Source organism: Molossus molossus, unplaced genomic scaffold (assembly GCF_014108415.1).
Source record: "Molossus molossus isolate mMolMol1 unplaced genomic scaffold, mMolMol1.p scaffold_m16_p_19, whole genome shotgun sequence".
NCBI lineage: Eukaryota > Metazoa > Chordata > Mammalia > Chiroptera > Molossidae > Molossus > Molossus molossus.
Genome location: NW_023425354.1, coordinates 23,856,838 through 23,864,834, shown reverse-complemented (window position 1 = coordinate 23,864,834; position 7,997 = coordinate 23,856,838). Strand labels below are relative to the sequence as shown.

Here is a 7,997-nt window from a genome sequence, read left to right as displayed (position 1 = left end):
GAGAGAGGAAGGAACATAGAGAGTGAGAAACATCAATATGAGAGAGAAACATCTATTGCTTGCCTCCCGTATGTGCCCCAACCGGGGATTGAACTGAAACCCAGGTATATGCCTTCACTGGGAATCAAACCCACAACTCTTTGGTGTACAAAACGATGCTCCACCCAATTGAGCCACCTGGACAGTGCTGTTCCTCTGGTCATGACATACATATTTTATCCTTGTTTTTCTATTCTGTCATTTAAAAATATTTATTTTTGTATGGTTCTTAATTATTTACGTTTATTTGCCTTGATTCAAATCCTGTTGAAAAGCAGCAGAAAACAAGCAAGACAGCCACACCCACTCCATGGCACTGTCAATCAGGGGCAGTTTCTTGGTTTACAGTTTACAATGAGCAATTTCTTAAAGGGATTTAACATTTCATCCTGTTCGGCATGGCTTCCAATACCTAGAAAGCATTTCCTGCTTTCTGTTTTGAAACAAGAATGATAAATTGGATAAGGTTGGTGGAACTGAGCCGCGATGCACGTGCGGTGTGCCGCTGCCATGTTCCTGGAATATAAATGTTGCACTGTGGCTGAGGCTAGCTCATGGGCCCTCGTGAAGGCTGCGGCTGTTGTTTGGCTTATTACTATTTCACTGTGTACACAGATCAGCTCTTCGTATCTGTCCTTTTGCTACTGCCTTTTGATCACCTTGATTTGGATTTCTACTTTTTCGAAACAGTGATTCAAAGATAATATGAAACATTTTCAACGGCATTTGAATCAAGGCAAATAAACGTAATTGATCGAGAACCATACAAAAATGTTATTAAGAAAATATTAACTCATAAAATCTGAGTCCTATAGAATAATGTATAAGATAAAACTACACCTTTAAGAGCTTAGTTATTAGTATAATCTAAGAGGTTTTTTGTTTTTTCTATCCCTTTCATTATTCTTTCAAAACACATACTCGAGATAAGCAGTAAGAGAAGAAATATGTGAGCTTTGAAAGGTTTTACAGTATTTTCAAGACATTCATGGATGGACCTAGAGGACATTATGCTGAGTGAAATAAGCCAGTCAGAGAAAGACAAATACCATATTATCTCACTTCTACGTGGACTCTAAAGGAAAACAACAAACAAACACGGTCGAAACAGTCTCATAGACACAGAGAGGGGACGGGGGGTTGCCAGAGGGGAGGTCGGTGGGAGGCTGGTGAAAGAAAGGATTGAATTCAGAAATACAAATTGGTAGTTGCAAAATAGTCACGGGATGTAAAGTACAGCAGAGGGAATAGAGTCAGTAATATCGTAATAACTATGTGTGTTGCCAAGTGGGTCCTGGAAGTATCAGGGGAACTGTTGGTACGGTATCGAACCACTACGCTGTACACCTGAAACCAATACAAAAAACAGAGGTAAAGACAGTGACAAGTATTGGCTAAGAAAAAAAAGTATTAGATGTTTCTTCTACTGTAGAATAAATATATAGTACAGTACTTAATTAAAAAGAGATACTCATCTGACTATCAGTAAAATACATTCAATGTTAACATCATCCTTTCTAATATTAAGTAAACAATTCTCAGACCTCTAGTATAAAAGTGTAATTATGCCATCTAAAACTAACCCTGATTCTGCCACTACTCTTAGCTAAAACCCTAATACTAGTATTGAACCCAGTTAAAGCCTTTTGCCGTCGGAACATGTACTCTCGTGCTGAAGCTAATTCCTAACCTTTTCTTTATCCTTGCTATCAGCATCCACACAAAACCTGGAAAGCAAATATGTTTTAATTCATATACAAACTCTGAGTGGTGGTGTTTTTCTGGGTCACTGGCGAGAAGGATTCTGAGGCTCAGTAGGAAGGGGTTCTGTGATGGATCCCACTGTCCGTCCTGCTAGGAGATGAGGGAATAGCAGCGAGGGTCCACGCACTGACCTTCCTGTCCTGACCGACTCCTCTATCTGAACTCGGCAAACAGTGGTAGAAAATCATAAGTGGTAAAAGAAAGAGTTCCTTGCTTTGATCTTAACTATGATAAAAATATGGAATTTGAGTTCCTCACTAAGGAGTTTTCTTCCAGAGGGGATGGTAGGAATTCTATACAGAGGAAGAAGATAGATTATTTAAAAATTTTACAACTTGTTACAAATATTCATTCATTCCCTACATATGAAAGACTATACCCCTGGCCAGTTTCGCTCAGTGCTTAGAGCGCCAGCCCATGGACCAATGAGTCATGGGTTTGATTCCGGTCAAGGGCATGTACTTCGGTTGCAGTTTGTCCCCGGCCCTGGTGGGGTCGTGGGGGAGGCACCCAGTGGATGTGGCTCTATCACTTTGATGTTTCTCTCTGTCTCTCTCCCCCTCCCTCCCACTCTATCTGATAATAAGTAGAAAAATATTCTCAGGTGAGGAATAAAAAAAAAAGAAAGAAAGAATATAGACCAAGAGTTGGAATTAAAGTCTCAATGCTCCCTTCCCTTTTTTTAAAAATTAAACTTATTGGGGTGACATTGGTTAATAAAATTATATAGGTTTCGAGCGTACATTTCTATGACACAGGACCAGTCTATTGCATTGTGAGCCCACCACCCAAAGCCAAATCATTAATGCTCCCTTCTTAGTAAGAAAGTGGCTGATTTCCAAGAGACCACAATCGTTCTGCTCTAGAGGGGACACATTTTCTCATTTTATTTCTCTAGAACTTTTATTTAATACATCGAATGTGGTTAATCTCTGCCCATTGTTAATTTGACACAATCAGTGGGTATTTCGTAGTGTATAAGGATCATTCTTACAGTGCAATGCATTTTTCTAAGCACATGCGGCATGATCTTCAAATAACGGTTGGGGAAATTATTTTTAAATCCACTTTATTAAAATGTTTGACCATAGACAAAACTAGAAAAAATAAGATGATGAACTCCCAGATACTCTCAATCAGCTTCAACAATGATCGACCCATGGCTCATCTTGTTTCATCAATTCTATACCCCTCCATGTCTTTTGACTTAAATTTCACACATTGCATTATGCTATGTGAACCTATCTCTATAACTTAGTGACTCTTGATATTTTAAACAGCTTTATTGGGATGTATTCAAATGTCATACATTCACTAATTTAAAATGAACAGTTATCTTTAGTGTATTTATTGAGTTGTTCTAGAATTACCGCAATCTAATTTTAGAACATTTTCACCCCTTTGCAAAGAAACCCACACCCATTAGCAGTCACTCCCCAGTTTAATCCCACCCTCCAGAGGGGCAATCACTAATCGAATATCTTTTCTGGGTAGATTTATCTATTCTGAACATACTAAAAGGGACCATAATATAAAAGGGATCATAATATTTTATCTTCGAGTTGCTTTCCTTAACAATATCTGCATAACATTTTTAAGATACATCCATGTTGTACCATGTACCAGTACTTTGTTTATTTTAACTGTGAACAATGCCCCATTGTATGGATCGATCACATGTTTTTTATCCACTTACCAGTTGGTGGGCATTTGAGTTATTTTCAGTTTTCGGCCACTAGAAATAATGTGCCATGAATATATATGCACACATTTTTGTGTGGACTGATATATTTTTTTTCTTTTGTGTATATAACCAAGAGTAAAACTGATGCATAGTAGGATTATGCTGTTTTAAAAAATGTTAAAAATCTTTTGAGCTCTTCCAAATTGGCTCCACCATTTTATCTGTCCCTTTTGCTTCTTTTCCCCTTGAATTTAAGAAAATATATGGCAAAAAAAAAAAAAAAAAATCACTAAAATGTTTATTGAATTAAATTGACCCTTAGCTATAAGACATATAGTGTTATAGAAAATCAAGTCTGGTTACCGTGGTAAAATGACAGGCCTAAAGCATGTAAAATGAAGATGCATTTGTGGTCATTAGATAAAAGAGACAAATCGGTAAATATATACCCCGCAGTGGTTTTCTTGTCACATCTCTCTTGGCCTTAGAGAAGGAGATTGCTTCAACAGTAGAAAGCAATGTAATAGAGAAATGTTGCACTTTGGTTATTCCATTTGTGCTTTGGTAGTTGAAGATAAACCACCGGAAGAAACAGTGGCAATGATGATAAAACCGTTGCGCCTAGAAGGACGTGGTGTATGACTGCACAAGCCACGGGGCCTTTCTCTCCAGTATACAAGTTAACAAAGGATACTCGGATACGCTACATAGTTTATCTCAGAGTTTTTAAAAGAGTCTATCTAAGGATACTCTTATGTTGCCTGAGGTATAAAGATTTTGAGAGAAACGACAGGCAGATTTTAATGATAAATATACTTTTTCATACTACATGTCCTCTACAAAATTGGAACACATTCTAGACACCATTATGCAGTGGTACAGGATCAGAGAACACTTTTAAAATAAGCATATCTTCTCACTGTTTACATTTTTTATTCTTTCTAAGTACTACTATGGGATATTAAAATGCACTACAATCCCTTTATAGCTATATAAGTGCTGCGGCTTACATTGTCCACGATGGTGCATGTCTCTAGTCGGCATGAAATGTATGCTGCTTATTTCCGGAGAATATGGAGCCAGGGAAATGGTGACTCAACATTTTTATTGTCACAGATAACAGATGCATTTTAATTCAAACTGAGAGAGTTTCAAGAACACAGTTTTCCCTTGTGCTCCAAAGGAAACATGCATTTTCAAACAGAATATTTTCAGTGATGTGGTAACACCTCTATAGGTTGAAATTCCTATGTTGCCTGCTCACTTCAGAAGCATATATTCTATGACTGGAATGATGCAGAGAAGCTTGGCTTGGCCCCTGAGCAAGGATGACACGCCCATTCGCGTTCCATATTGAAAAATAATTCCTAAGTTGCAAAAGAGATGTGTTCAAAGTTTAGGAAAAAGTTTAAAAAGAGCTTGATTGGAAGTTAGGAAGTTTCTTTCCCTCCTTTTGTTACTTAGAAACCAGGGAGTGAACAAAGGTCTAAGCCAGTAAACACTATTCCTTCAGTCCTGCTTTATAGGTGTACACTCAAGTGTGTGCGTACATGTATATTTTTGCTCTGTGTGCGTGTGTATGTGTTGTAGCTCAGGGTACATTGTATAGGACTGGAGAGAATGCGTTGCAGTTGAGATGGTGAAACCTCAGAGGGAGAGGAACAATCTTGGCAGCGTTATTAGTGGTCATTTGCAGAGAACAAGAATGAGCAATGCTCATTTGAACTGAGTTTGCCTTTTGTGGAAATCTTCCCCACCCCCCAGTGGAATTGTGGGTAAACTCAAGACCTAGGTACAGCTTCAGGAGTGGTGTGAAGTGTTGAGTTTTGCTTCAGTGCTGGTATGGGTGAAAACAGAGGGACCTGCTGCATCACCTCTCGGGGCTGGCTGACTTGAGCATGCACATCTCAGTCAATGCCGATTGAAGACATAGTTGGTGTCAGCCATTCATATTTGCAAATTAGAGTGCACTGATGAGCCAGACACCATCCTAGACCTTAAGAGGTGCCTGACCTTAACCTAGCTCTGGAGATTCATGGGTTTGTAGAGTAATTAATTGCAGAAAAGAATGATAAAGGCTAATAAAGCCACAGGCACCATGCACTCTAGGTATACATAGTCAAGTCACATATCCTAGTTTGGGGATTGCTTCTCAATTCTTAGAAAATAAAGCCAGGTTTTATTACATGATTTCATTTTGAAGTTCTGAGTATGCAAAATTATGAATTATTTAATTTTCATAATATGAAAGTACATTGTGAAAAGAACATGGGCATTTATTTTAGACACATGATTTCTAGTATCTCAAAGTTTGTTATTATTTAACTGAATTTGGAAAATTACTTTACCTATATATTTCCTTACCTGAGCAGTAAGATAATATAAACTATGCAAGTAGGATTAGACATTTATAAAGTAGCTAAGACAATGCCTGGTACCACCTAGTAGGCTTTTGGTTATTGCAGGACTTTGCAGATCTTTAATTTATATATTTAAAACAATTTATTTTTCTTTATTGATTTTTTTTCTTTTAGAGAGAGAGGAAGGGAGAGAGAGAGAGATAGAAACATCAATGACAGAGAACATGGATTGTCTGCCTTCTACATGCCCCTCACTGGGGATTTGGCCCACAACCTGGGCATGTGCCCCGACCAGGAATCGAACTGGCGACCTCTTGGTGCATGGGTCAGTGCTCAACCACTGAGCCACACTGGCTGGGATGCAGATATTTTAATGAGCAAGTGTATATTGTGACTTTCAAAGAGGTTTATGTAATTAATAGCAATTCCTAAACTTACTTTAAGAATATAAATTAAAATTTCAAAAGGAGTGAGTGACCTCAGCAAAATGATGGGAAAGTAGTCCTGAACCTTCTCTTCCTCCCACAGACACAACAATTCTGCAATAACTCATGTATAGAATCCCTTTTTGGGAACTCAGAAATGACGTGAAAGGCCCCTGCACCCTAGGGAAATATAAAACCAGAGTCTCCAAAGCCAGAAGAGAGATTTGGGACATCCTCTCACCGGAGATTCTTCCCCAGGAACAGCACCATATGAACAGAAATAAGATGAAGATTTGTGTATTGAAAACAACAAAACACTGATGAAAAAAATAAAGGAAATGAATAGGAAGGCATTCTGTGTTCATGGATTAGAAGATTTTATATTGTTAAAATGTTTATTCTACTCAAAGTGATCTACAGATTCAATGTAATTGCTGGCTTTTCAAAAACTTTTTTACAGGTAAAGAAAAAAAAATTATATAATACATATGGTACCACAAAAGACCACAAAGAGCCAAATCAATCTTAAGAAAGAAGAGCAAAGCTGAAGGCATTGTACTTCCTGGTATCAACATATACTACAAAGCTACAGTAATCAAAACAGTATGGTATTGGTTGAAAGACCGACATAGATCAGTGGAACAGAATAGAAAGCACAGAAATAAATCCATATATACATGATCAACTGATCCTCAACAAGTATGGCCAGAAACACACACTTGATGTAAAATTGGATATCCACATGTGAGAGGATGGACTGGGATCCTTATCTTATGCCATATGCAGGAATTAACACAAAATGAATTAAAGACTTAAATGTAAGACCTGAAATCATAAAACTATTAGAAGAAAACATTGGGAGTAAACATGACATTGGTCTTGGTGATGATTTCATGGCTCTGATACCAAAAGTATAGGTGCAAAAAAAAAAAAAAAAAACCTTTTCCCCAACACAGGAAACAATCAACAGAATGTAAAGAAAACCTTCTAAATGGGAGAAAATATTTGCAAACCATATATTTGACAAGGGGTTCATCTCCAAAATATATAAGAAACTTATATAACTCAACAGCCCCCCCCCTCCCCAAATAAGAAAACAATTAAAATATAGGCTATGGATATAAACAGACATTTCTCCAAAGAAGAAATGCTAATGGAAAACAAATACATTAAAAAAATGTGAACCATCACTAATCATGAAGGAAATTCAAATCAAAACTACAATGAGATATCACCTCACATTTTTCATTATGGTATTATCAAAGGGAAAAAAAAGGCAAGTGTTGGTGGTATAAGAAGTTGGAATACTTGCTACTGTGGTGGGAATGCAAAATTCCACAACTGCTATGGGAAACAGCATGTAGGTTCCTCAAAAAATGAAAAACAGCACTATCGTGGGACTTGGACATCTCACTTTTGTGTATTTACCTAAAATAACTGAAATCAGGATCTGAAATAGATACTATCCTTTCTATGTTTATTCCCACACTAGTCACAATAGCCAAGATGTGGAAACAACCTAAATGAGAGGTGGATAAAGAAAATATGGTATAGACATACAATGGAACACTATTTAGCTCCCCCCAAAAACCAATTCTGTAATGTGCAACAACATGGATGAACCTCGAAGACATTGTGCTAAGTGAAATAAGCCAGTTTCAGAAGTACACATACGGTATGATTCCATTTATATGTGGTATCTGAAACAGTCAAATTCATAGGATG

At 37.4% G+C, this 7,997-nt stretch overlaps 1 non-coding gene across 1 annotated transcript; it reads left to right on the top strand.

Annotated features, from left to right (window-relative positions):
- The first annotated feature begins 4,743 nt into the window (after window positions 1-4,743).
- On the top strand, window positions 4,744-4,845 carry LOC118635113. Its single transcript, XR_004960454.1, has one exon. It is a non-coding gene; the product is annotated as a U6 spliceosomal RNA (small nuclear RNA).
- The last annotated feature ends 3,152 nt before the right edge of the window (window positions 4,846-7,997 follow it).